The sequence below is a fragment of the Macaca thibetana genome, chromosome 14 (genome assembly GCF_024542745.1).
Source record: "Macaca thibetana thibetana isolate TM-01 chromosome 14, ASM2454274v1, whole genome shotgun sequence".
Taxonomy (NCBI): domain Eukaryota; kingdom Metazoa; phylum Chordata; class Mammalia; order Primates; family Cercopithecidae; genus Macaca; species Macaca thibetana.
Window position 1 is genome coordinate 43,347,107 of NC_065591.1, and position 12,803 is coordinate 43,359,909.

Sequence of the window (12,803 nt, forward strand, 5' to 3'; positions counted from 1 at the left end):
ATCCCCCTAAAGTTCCTATGTTGGAAACCTAATTTCACATGTAAAAGTATCAAAAAGTAGGGCCTTTAAGAGGTAATTGGGTCATGAGGGTGGAGCCTTCATGAATGGATTAACACCATTATCATGGGAGTCAGTTAGTTCACCTGGAAGTGAATTAGTTATCATGGGACTTAGTTCTCATGAGAGCAGGTTGTTATAAAAGTGGGCTTGGCTTGTTACTGTGTTGCACACTGTCACTTGACTTTTAACTTTTCTGCCATATTATGATGCAGTACAAACGCCTTCACCAGAAGGTGCCATCATGCCTTTTCTAGCCTCCAGAACTATAAGCCAAATAAAATTATTTTCTTTATAAATTATGCAGTCTCAGGTATTCTGTTATAGCAACAGAAATGGACAAAGACAACATATAGTACACTGAACATATTTAAAGTTTACAACTTGATAAGTTTTGACATGTGTTTACATATATAAAAATCATCAGCCCAATCAAGAACATATCTGATATCTTCAAAAATCTCTTTGTGCTCATTTGTCATCTCTTCAGCTCACCTTTCCCTGCCTCTCCCCTGGTCTCCAGGCAACCTGGTGATATAAACCTTCTCTTCTTTGTATCACCATAGATTAGTTATTTTTTTTTGAAGAATTTTAGATAAATGAAACCAAATAAAATGTACTGTTTTCAACTCAGCATAATTATTTCTTTGTAGAAAATTATAGAAAATAATTTCTTTGTGGAAAATAGAGATGTTTGAAGTTCTTTTTTCTTTTTTTTTTAAGATTGAGTTTTGCTCTGTCACCTAGGCTGAAGTGCAATGGTGCAATTTTGGCTCACCGCAACCTCCACCTCCCAGGTTCAAGAGATTCTCCTGCCTCAGCCTCTCAAGTATCTGGGATTACAGGCATGTGCCACTATGCCTGGCTAATTTTTGTATTTTCAGTAGAGGAAGGTTTTTCACCTATGTTGGCCAGGTTGTTCTTCAACTCCTGACCTGAGGTGAACTGCCCACCTCGCCCTCCCAAAGTGTTGCGATTACAGGCATAAGCCACGGCACCTGGCCAGAAATTCTTGTTTTCCAGTTTGAATGTTTTAAATTTATTTTTGTTTTCTTGTTTCCTGGCTAAAGCCTCTAGTGTAGTGTAAAACAGAAGCTATAAGAGGAGATACCCTTCCCTAATTTCAGATCTTAGTAGGAAAGCATTCTGTTTTTCACTATTTAAAATTACATTAATGGAGGTTTTTCATACATGCTCAGGTAGAGAGAAATTCCTTCTACTCTTATTTGGTGGAGTTTTTTTGTTTTTTAAATCAGGAATGGATGTTGAATTTCAACAAATACTTTTCTACATTTACTGATAGAAACATATTTTTTTCCTTTGCCTGGTTTGATAATGTGGTAAATCACATTGATTCATTTTTGAATATCAAAACAAGATTTATTCCTGGGATAAATCCAATTTAATCATGATGTGTTGTTCATTTCACACAATGTTGAATTTAATTTACTAAGAACTGGCCAGGAATTTTTCCATGTGTGTTCATAAGGGATATTGGTCTGTAATAGTATTTTTTAATATTTTTGTCCAGCTTTGACAAACTCATAAAATGAGTTGTAAGTATTCTCTTTTCAATTTTCTAGAAGAAATGAACAATTTGTGTCTGGATGTTACTTTTCTAGTTTTTAAAATGCTTGATAGACCAGTGAAGCCATAAATTCCAGGCTTGAAGTTTTCTTTGTGGGAAAGTTATAACTGGAAATTCAATTTCTTCATAAGATAAAGGGCTATTATGGTTATCTATGTCTTCTTGAGTGAGAATGTGGATCTTTCAAGGAATTTGCCCACTTTACTTAAGTTGTCAAATTTAGTGTTGCAAAATTGTTTATTAAATTTAGTGTAAAAAGTAATTAAAGTTAAATTAAATGTAAAATTCTCAATCACACTAGCAGATATTGAGGATAATTCTTAATAAATATCTATGGCTCTTTGCTCCTATATTGGACAGCACAGATATAGAACATTACCATCACTGTAGAAAAGTTCTATTGGCAGCTCAGGAGATGACTGTTCAAACAGTTAATATAAGTGGCATGTATGATAAAACTCATTCTTATATGTTATTAATTAAGGTTTAAGATTGGGAATAAGTCAGCTCAAGCTAAGAAGTGAGATTTGTCCCGAAAATCAATTCAGTCCTAAGAAGGTTTTCATTTTTAATAATACTTTTAATCTGGAAGGTAGAAATTAGATCCACATACTTATTTGCAGAGATTAAATTCCCTTTTAGTATAGGGTTTATCTAAGTAGACAGTACTTTCTGCATTCAGTAGGGCAAGTTTCAGAGTGAAGATGTCCTCTCCTACTTGGCTTGGTGAAGCCTAGAAAAGAGGGAAGTATGTTTAAAACAAAAAACCATCACCATAGATCTTCTAATAACCAAGTTCTATCCTTTGAGAAAACATGTGACTCTCTGTGAGTATTTTGTCGTTCTGTAAAGTCTTTTTTACAGAGAATTTTTCTGACTCATTGCTGAAAAAGATAGTTTGGTATGTATTTTTACTGAAATATGGACATGCTTTAGCTATCCTGAAACCTGCAAATCAGAATTTCCATGGTGAAACCATCACTTGTTACAGGGATTGATATTTTAATGGGTTAGGGAAATTCAGAAAGCTGCCCTGAGAAGAGTTTCCTCTTTGTTTTGCTTGCATTTCTAAATGATTTGGTTCAAGTGGTTTGCCCTGTTGATGAGTATGTGTTCTAATTGTTCACACCAAAGCAGAGATAATCAATTAAAAGTAACATCTTGACCTAAAGAGTTGGTGTTTTTTCAGGACTGGTCTTGTGGGAATAGAAAAAATATCTTTACAGTTTAGGATTGGTGAGAACCTTTATTGATAGCTTTGTTTTTTAGCCACCCATATTTTTGTGCCCAGGAGGTTAGCTCTTAAAAACTGAGTATTTATTTTTCGTGGTGTTGGGTCATTTAGAGCTTATTTGGGACAAAGCAGATTTGGGCTTGAATGTCCTTAGCTATGTTATTCAGTGGATCTGACCCTCAATTCCTGAACTCTAAAATTGGTGATTAAACAATCCTTATGAGAAGATAGTAAAAGCATACTAATTACATGCCTGTAACTTACTATCACACAGATTTGTATCCATAAAGTTAGATCTGCCAATTTCTTAGTAAGTTGATCTTGTAAGCATATAAACCTAAGTGTCCTCATTTGTAAGTGATTTGTTTTATGCGACCACCGGAGCAGGCGCCAGACATGAGGCAAGTAGGCAAGGTAAAAAAGCTTTATTAGCTAGCCAATGTGAAGGAGGAAGGGGCGACGTTCACCGGTCTCCGGCTGTTCTCGGGTGAGCTTCCCGGGTCCGCGTACGAGCAGGGACCGAGGAAGTTCGCGCCGGACAGCTACCGGGAGCGGCTTTTTATGTCTAGGGCCTGGGAGTGGGCGGGCAGTAGGCGGGACACCGGCGTGTCGGGGGGCGTTCCGTAGGCGCGGCCAGGTAGGTTTCGGTTTCCTCGTTCGGACGTCACGTTGCGCCTGCGCAGTTGGTCTGCATTTTTCCCCGGGGCGGGCTGCATTTTCCCGCGGGTGGGTAAGTTGATGATGAAGAACCCGGAAATGCGCCATCTTAGTCGTCTTTGTCCTCTCCTCCCCGTCCGGACAGTAAGTAAGCACACACACACACATATCATATATAATCATATTGCTGTGAAGATTAAATGTAATAGCATTTGTAAAGTACTTAGTACAGTACCTAGTTTAAAAAATAGAATATGTCCTTGTTTTTATCAGTAGCTTATTGGCAAGTAGATAACATACTGTAACTGAAATTTAATAAATGCTTGACAAATTTTCCTTCCTTTCATTCTCCTAATCTAACCCATTACTTTTAATTCAAGTTTTGCTTTATTAAAACCAAATACATTCAGTTCTTTATATTTTTTTTTTTACTTTTCATATTTTGCTGTGTTTCTTTCTTTTTCTAGTCAGATTAGACTAATTGCTTACAGAAAAATCCAGATATTATTTTACGGGTATCCAAATTTGGAATTTTAGACTTCGTCTATATGAAATTGTTTCAGCAATTTTTATCTATACATAACTATACATTGCAGAAATTGTTTTAAAAAGCAGTGCCTAAGCAAGTCACACATGGAACATAGGAGAATGAAGGATAAATACTATTGAACTATTACTTATAGAGTATAGTAACAAAACTGTTGTAGTTTAGTTTGCAGTGTTTGAGACAAAAGACATTTTCACTTAGGATTCCTGTCCAGTTAACAGGTGACATTTAGGGATGTCAAACTGCGTTCCTATTATCAAATATTACAGAATATTTATTGAGATGATGAATATAGATCAGATGATCAGGTTAAAGAGGGAGCTGCAGTTTCATTAAATTACTTCTATGCTGTCAGAGAAAAGAGAAAGTTGGAAGAATTACACTCTATAGAAACCAATGTTCAATATTATAACTAGCAGAAAAGTTAAGCAAGTGCATAATCAAATAATGAGAATGTCAGATGAATAGTTACAACATGAACAGAACATATGGGGACCAGGATTTATATTGGATGCAAGTCTTTTAATTTCTCAGGCTTGTCAAACTCTTTCATTAATAAAAATCCATAGTCACTCACAATTTTAAAGTTTATTTTGAGTAGATTTCCTTGGTTATTGTACAGTAATACAGTATAGTGTTATGTTTACACTATACTGCAGTCTATTCAGTACATAATAGCATTATATCTTAAAAACAATGTAAATAATACAACATTTTTAAGATTCATTTTTTCTTAATGAATCGTTTTGATTTTCATAAAGTTTCAAATGAAACAGGTTTTCTACACATTAGTATAAAGATATGCTTGACTTGGTGGACCCTACAAACTTGTAATAGTCAGCAGTTCTGGTGCTTCATTATGTATATTTTTAAGTAGTCAACTTTACTAGTAAGGAAATACATTTTGAAATAAAACAATATGCTTTCTTAAGTTATGAAATTTGCAAAAATTATTTTTAAAGATTTTTTATGTGTTTAAAAAATAAATTCACTACTTAATATAATAAATATATAAATAAATAATTGCAATAAATTTGCTATGTATTAATGTAAATATGATATATAAATTTATAGTAATATAAATAATACATAAGTTACTATACATTAGTATAAATGATCACAAATTAAAATGTATGAAATATATACACTATATCATACATGCTTATTTATAATAAATATTAAATATTGGGAAAAATATCAGAATATTAATAGTGACTTTTTGTAGTTGGAGGCATTATAGGAATATATGATAAATAAATAATCTTTATAAATTGTTATGTTTTCGACAGGAAAACGATGTGCTTATTTAAAATATAAAGAAGCAAACATTCTTAGAGAAAGGAAGCGGGAGTGCAGGAGCAATTCCAGTGGTCTAAGTAGGCACAACAGGTAATCAGTACACTTTTCAGAATGCCGTTTTATCTAGGTTGATTTCCCTTATGAATCTTCTAAACCTTGCACATGTTTACCTTTGATTGAGTATAAGCAGAAATTTAGTTTCCTGGAAGAAATGGCTTTGCCTGATGATATGGTTTGGATCTATGTTTCCACCCAAATCTCATGTCCATTTGTAATCCCCGGTGTTGGAGGGGGAACTAGTGGGAGGTGATTGGATCATGAGGGTGGATTCTTCATGAACGGTTTTAGCACTATCCCCTTGGTACTGTTCTCCTAACAGATGTCTCACGAGATCTGGTTGTTTGAAAGTGTGTAGCATGGGGCCCCACACTTTCTCTTGCTCCTGCTCCCACGACGTGAGATGCCTTGCTCTGCTTTTGCCTTCTGCCATGATTGGAAGTTTCTTGAGGCTTCCCCAGAAGCAGATGCAGCTATGCTTCCTGCAAGGTCTGAAGAAATGTGAGTCAATTAAGACTAGCCTGACCAACATGGTGAAACCCCGTCTCTACCAAAAATACAAAAATTAGCTGGGTGTGATGGTGGGTATTTGTATCCCAACTACTTGGCAGGCTGAGGCAGGAGAATCACTTGAACCTGGGAGGAAGAGGTTGCAGCGAGCCGAGATCACGTCATTGCACTCCAGCCTGGGTGATAAAAGCGAAACTCAGTCTCAAAAGACAAACAAACAAACAAAAACTATTTTTTTAAAAATAAATTACCCAATCTCGACTGTTTCTTTACAGCAATGAGAGAACATACTAATACACCTGATCTTCTATAATCCAAGAGGAAGGAAAGCTGGTATTAAAGAGCTTAAAGCCCGGCCAGGCCCCAGGAACTTTGCTAGTGTAGCAGACTGACAATATCTTAGGTAATTGCACAGCTCTTGCTGCTCTCAATCTGTTTTTGCATCCAAAGGGCTATGATATTGCACCTGATATTTGAGGCTTTTATCATTCCAGTTTGGCTTTACAAACTTTCTAAATTGGTATATAAGGTGGGAAATTCTGGCTTGAACAGCCATCCATTATTATCCCAGACATATTGTGGTTGCTGCCGGTAATGATTCCTGAGCTGTTCTATTAAAGGCAAGGTATTACTGCGCAGTTTATGATAGTAGTCTTGCTGAAACAAGCAAATACCTTCTATTATGCTAATGTTCTATTTATATAACAAATAGCTGGCCTCTGGTTCTGCTTTGTCCTCTTACGTGTGTCTGGGCTATTGGGTTTGCATGTTGGTGAATATTTTTAGGCTCCTTAAAGCAGCCAGAACAGCAGTCGGTGCAGGATCATCCTGACAGCCTGTTTTAGATCTTGATACCTGATGCTTTCTCTGAGTGCTTTAGAAAAGCAGCATTTATAATTTCCATCTCTAATATAGTCATAAAAATCTGACGTATCTTTTCAGAAGAGAGCTTTGCTATAAAAAGGGAAAATTGAAGTAAATGAAGTCAGGGAGGTTTTTGAGCCATCAAGTAAGATGTTGTATACCATCATGACATTTCAACCCACAACTTGGTGCTAAATCTTATCAATTGAGCTGATGAGCTGTGTCTGCATAAAAGTAAGAATACTAAGCTAGTCAAATGCCTTTCTAAGAACTTGCCTTATCACAGTGTATTTTTCCAAGCACCTAATTAAGGGCATTTATTTCTCATGGTTGCAGTAAAAGTGGAAGTATCAATAAAGACCAATTGTTTATTAGAATTTGCTCAATGTTGAGCAGAGAAACTTGCAGAAATCTTAAACTTCATCCATTTGGGTATTCATAAAAGCTTCAGATGCCTTCATAATTGGAAGCTTATTGCAATTAAATACCAATAGATTCTTTCTTTGCGTGATTGCAGAAAGAAGGATTAACAGAAATGGAAAACAAAAAAGATTATAGTGCATAAACTAATTGTTAATGTACTTGCTCTGCTGTGTTAGTGACTAGCAGCTTTGTTTTGCCTCCAACTGTCCCTTTCCAACTATATTCATGAGGGAAAATATTTCCATGCATTTGGATTAAAACTTACAAAATTCCTCTGACTTTTCTCCTCACACTGAGATAATAAATAGATTTATAACATCTTAAAGTCTTGAATCTAGCTTTAATTTAGAGATTAGATTAGATAGCCAAGTCCAAGATTTTAATTACACATTTCAATAGTGATTCAAAGGTCAGTGTCCTCCCTCCTGCCTATACCCCCGAAGTAAAGACTGAAGTTGTCTATAGGAATGGTGATACAGCCAGGTCTTTCTCCTTTATTCCACTCACCTCTTTTGTCCTTCATACAAGAGTGGGAAAAGATAGCATGGGAACCACAGGCTCCTGGTCCCCCAATGCTAAAAATCACTAACATGATTAACAGGAGAAAAGGCATACAAATGTATTTAACATAGATGCATGAAAATCTAGTTTCCCAACGAGTTACAGAAACTTAATGTACCATTTTGAAGTTATGGAACGAATAGGGGCTTTTATTCTGGCTAGCAGAGGTGGTCTTGTTATGTAGTGAAGCCTCCCCTAGAGAGAATAGATGGTAAATGTTTCTTTTCAGTCTTTTAAAGGTGTCAGACTCTCAATCCCTCCTGGATCTGGGGGAAGGTATAGAAAGGGGGCATGACTGTATTCATGGAGATTATCTATAGATAGAAATTTTCCTCACTTAATTCAGCTTTGCAGGGCCACTTCTGTCAGGATGGCTAAGGGCAGGCATTTCAAAATATGTCAAAGGAATAGATTTTTTTTTTTTTTTTAAATTTCCTTCAATAGGAAGAGGAGGTGAGAGGATAAGGCAATTTTAAATCATATGACATCTTTGTGTGAAACAAAAATGTTCAGTGTGATGATGAATCCAAAGTTGTATTACTGGCTTGGATTTCTTCCTTAATCTCCAGACTCATATTTCAAACTGCATACTCAGCATGCTTATTTGGATTTCTAATACTCATCTTAAATTTAAGTGTCCAAAGCTCAACCAGGACCTTTCCCCTAAAACTTCTTCCACCTCCAGTCACTCAGTCTCAGGGAATCATCTTCCCAATTGTTGAGTCTTTGGAGTCATCCTTGATTCTCCTTTTCATATATCTAATTTTTCAGGAAATCTTGCGGATGCTACCTTCAATATACATCCAGAATTCACAACTTCTACTGCTGCTAGTGGACTCCAAGCCACTACCATCTCTCATCTATATTATTTTCATCTACCCATTCTCATTGTCTCTACCCTTGTCCTTTTGAGCTTAATTTTAGAAGCTAGTGTGATCCTTGCTTAAAGCTATGAAATGACTCTTTGTTTTACTCATAACAAAAGTCAAAGTTGTTAGAATGAACTATAAAGCCCAACACAACCTGGTCCCCACGATCTCTCTGATGTCATCTATGATTAGGTTTCCTTGTTGTATTAGCACAGCTACATTGGCCTTTTTCTTGTTCCTTAAGAATACCAGGAAAATTTCCATTATTTGGGTGTTTGTGCTAGCTGTTTCTTCTACCTGTGTGCTTACCTTCATAGCTCACTTCATTATCTCCTTCAAACCATTCCTCAAATTGTTACCGTTTTTTACTAATGATGCCTACTCTGTCTACCCTGGCATTCCTCATTCTCCTTAGTCTGACCTTTGTTTGTTTTTTTTTTTTTTTAATTTTTAAATTATATTTTAAGTTCTAGGGTACGTGTAAACAACATGCAGATTTGATACATAGGTGTAGATGTGCCATGTTGGTTTGCTGCACCCATCAACTCATCATTTACATTAGGTATTTCTCCTAATGCTATCCCTTACCCCAGCCCCCCACCCACCTACAGGCCCTGGTGTGTGATGTTCCCTGCCCTGTGTCCAAGTGATCTCATTGTTCAATTCCCACCTATGAGTGAGAACATGTGGCGTTTAGTTTTTGGCCTTGTGATAGTTTGCTGAGAATGATGGTTTCCAGCTTCACCCATGTCCCTGCAAAGGACATGAACTCATCTTTTTTTTATGGCTGCATAGTATTCCATGATGTATATGTGCCAAATTTTCTTAATCCAGTCTATCATTGATGGACATTTGGGTTGGTTCCAAGTCTTTGCTGAAATAAACATACATGTGCATGTGTCTTTATCACAGATTGATTTATATTCCTTTGGATAAATGTCCAGTAATGGGATTGCTGGGTCAAATGGTATTTCTAGTTCTAGATCCTTGAGGAATCGCCACACTGTCTTCTAAAATGGTTGAAGTAATTTACACTCCCATCAACAATGTAAAAGCATTCCTATTTCTCCATATCCTCTCCAGCATCTGTTGTTTCCTGACTTTTTAATGATTGCCTTTCTAACTGATGTGAGATGGTATCTCATTGTGGTTTTGATTTGCATTTCTCTGATGACCAGTGATGATGAGCATTTTAGTTCATGTGTCTGTTGGCTGCATAGACGCCTTCTTTTGAGAAGTGTCTGTTGATATCCTTTCCCCACTTTTTGATGGGGTTGTTTGTTTTTTTCTTGTAAATTTGTTTGAGTTCTTTGTAGATTCTGGATATTAGCCCTCTATCAGATGGGTAGATTGCAAAAATTTTCTCCCATTCTGTAGGTTGCCTGTTCACTCTGATCGTAGTTTCTTTTGCCGTGCAGAAGCTCTTTAGTTTAATTAGATTTAATTTGTCTATTTTGGCTTTTGTTGTCATTGCTTTTGGTGTTTTAGTCATGAAGCCCTTGCCTATGCCTATGTCCTGAATGGTATTGCCCAGGTTTTCTTCTAGGGTTTTTATGGTTTTAGGTCTTACATTTAAGTCTTTAATCCATCTTGAATTAATTTTTGAATAAGGTGTAAGGAAGGGATCCAGTTTATGACCTTTGCTTTTATGTTTGTCTCCACCATTAGAATAAAAGTTCTACAAGGGCAAAAATTTGTGTCTACTGTGTACTAATGTATCTTTAGCACCTAAAATATTATTTAACATAAACTCAATAAACAATTATATATTGAATTGGGTGATGTACACTTTTGGATTATTGGAAGCTTCCTGACACTAGAGACTTTTCTTCTACAGTTCCTTTGACATGGACAGATGCATTCACTCTTGACGCCTAACATTTTCAGTAACCTATTATCTGCTCTAACTTCTACTGCTGTGAATCCTCAGTCCTCTGTAAAGTTCTATTCATTAGGACCAAGATGATCTCAGGAGGCCCACATCTAGTTCATAAAAAACATTTCAGTCCTTGCGCCCAGACCCAAAGCTGAAAATGCAGGTCAAACCAACTCTATCTTGCTTATATGTGCTGATTAACATTCTCAGGTATGAATCAGACTGTTTAGCCTGTGTTCTCCAGGGAGACATATCGAAAAGGATAGTGGCTCTTATCTCTGTAATCCCTCCAGTAATGTGGTATTGCTTTTAGTTTATTATTTCCCTTGATAGAGACAGTTCTAGTGACTTCCACTTAGCCTTTCCTACCACAACAGCTCTCAATATACACATCAGAAAACCAATGTGGGGATTCTTCCCTGGTTGCTCAGCATGTCTGTATCAATTCTGAGTTTTAAAACTGGGAAAATAAGTACAGGATAGTTTTGGGGACTGTATTAATCAGGGTCAGCCAGAGAAACAGAATGTGTAGGATGTTTGTTTATTTGTTAACACATTTATTTTAAAAATTGGCTCATGTGATTGTGGAGGATTAGAAAGTACAAAATAAGATAAGGGAGGCTAGCAGTTTGAGACTCAGAAAAGAGTTGCAGTGTGAGTCCAAAGGCAGTCTGCTGGTGAATCAGGACTAGCTGATGTTTAGGTTTTCCAATTTGGAAAACTCATTAAGATTTTATTCCTTTTGAACCACTCTGGGTACCAAAATCTGTATTAGTCAGAGTTCTCCAGAGAAATAGAATGATTAAGAGAGAAAGAGAGGGAGAGGGAGAGGTTGATTTTAAGGAATTGGCTCACAAGATTATGGAGGCTAGTAAATCTTAGCAAGTGAAATTTGTAGGACAGGGAAAGCCAGCAGGCTGGAAATTGAGGCAAGAGTTGATGTTGTAGTATTGAGTCTGAAAACTGGAAACTCAGACAGAATCTCTATGTTGCAATCTGGAAACAGAATTCTTTCCCTGAAAAACTTCAGTCTTTGCATTTAGGCCTTTAATTGATTGGATGATGCCCACCCATATAATACAGAGTAATCTGATTTACTCAAAGTCTACTGATTTAAATGTTAATCACATTGATATGGTTTGGCTGTGTCCCCACCCAAATCTCATCTTGAAAGACCCAGTGGGAGGTAATTGAATTATGGGGGCAGGTCTTTCCTGTGCTGTTCTCATGATAATGAAGAAGTCTCATGAAATCTGATGGCTTTACAAAGGGGAGTTTCCCTGAAAAAGTTCAATTCTCTTGTCTGTCACCATGTGAGATGTGCCTTTCAGCTTCCACCATGATTGTGAGGCCTCCCCAGCCATGTGGAACTGTAAGTCCATTAAACTTTTTTTTTGTAAATTGCCCTGTCTTAGGTATATCTTTATCAGTAATGTGAAATGGACTAATACACATATCTGAAAAATACCTTCAGAGAAATGTCAAGACTGGTGTCTGATCAAACAACTGGGCATCATAGCCTAGCTAAGTTGAACAAATAAAACTAACCTTTACTCAGACCTAATCATCTAGGAAACTTCAAGGAACACATTTCTGCTTCTTTAATGGTACCATGGAAACTCTTTTCAGCAGGCTTGAGGCAAAGTTTGAGGGTTGGGAACTCACAGCATGTAACAGCCTTTTTCAAAATTTTGTCTCCTCGAACCCTCTCTTTGACTTTCTGACATGGTTTTCTTTAATCAGTTTATTGAGGTATAATTTACATATGATATCAGTTTTGATAAATACAGTAGACTCTTGAGCAGCACAGGTTTGAACTGCCTGGGGCTGCTTATACAAGGGTTTTCTTCTGCTTCTCTTACCCCTGAGATGCAAGAGCAACTCCTCCTCTTCCTCCTCCTCCTCAGTGTGATGTTGTTAAGGATGAAGACCTTTCTGAGGATTCACTTCCACTTAATAAATAGTAAATATATTTCATCTTTCTTATGATTCTCTTAGTAACATTTTCTTTTCTCTAGCTTACTTTATTGTAAAAATAGAGTATATAACACATAGAAAATACAAAATATGTGTTAACCAGCTGCTTATTTTATCAGTAAGACTTCCAATCAACAGTAGTTTATCAATAGTTAATATTTGGGGGAGTCAAAAGTTATATATAGATTTTTGGCTGCATGGGGGTCAGTGCCCCTAACACCTGCCTTGCTCAGGGGTTAACTGTATATAGAGTAATGAAACCACATATCTTTGTGATCATACAT

General features: G+C 36.5%; 1 long non-coding RNA gene across 3 annotated transcripts in view; it reads left to right on the forward strand.

Moving 5' to 3' along the window:
• The first annotated feature begins 3,602 nt into the window (after positions 1 to 3,602).
• Positions 3,603 to 12,803, forward strand: part of LOC126934721 (uncharacterized) — a 90,174-nt gene continuing 80,973 nt past the window's right edge. For 2 of the 3 annotated variants that reach the window (XR_007719086.1, XR_007719085.1), the window contains exons 1-2: positions 3,606 to 3,680; positions 5,373 to 5,472. This is a non-coding gene — a long non-coding RNA (uncharacterized LOC126934721). Of the gene's footprint in view, positions 3,681 to 5,372; positions 5,473 to 12,803 lie in introns of all 3 variants that reach the window. The other variant, XR_007719087.1, reaches the window with a different exon arrangement.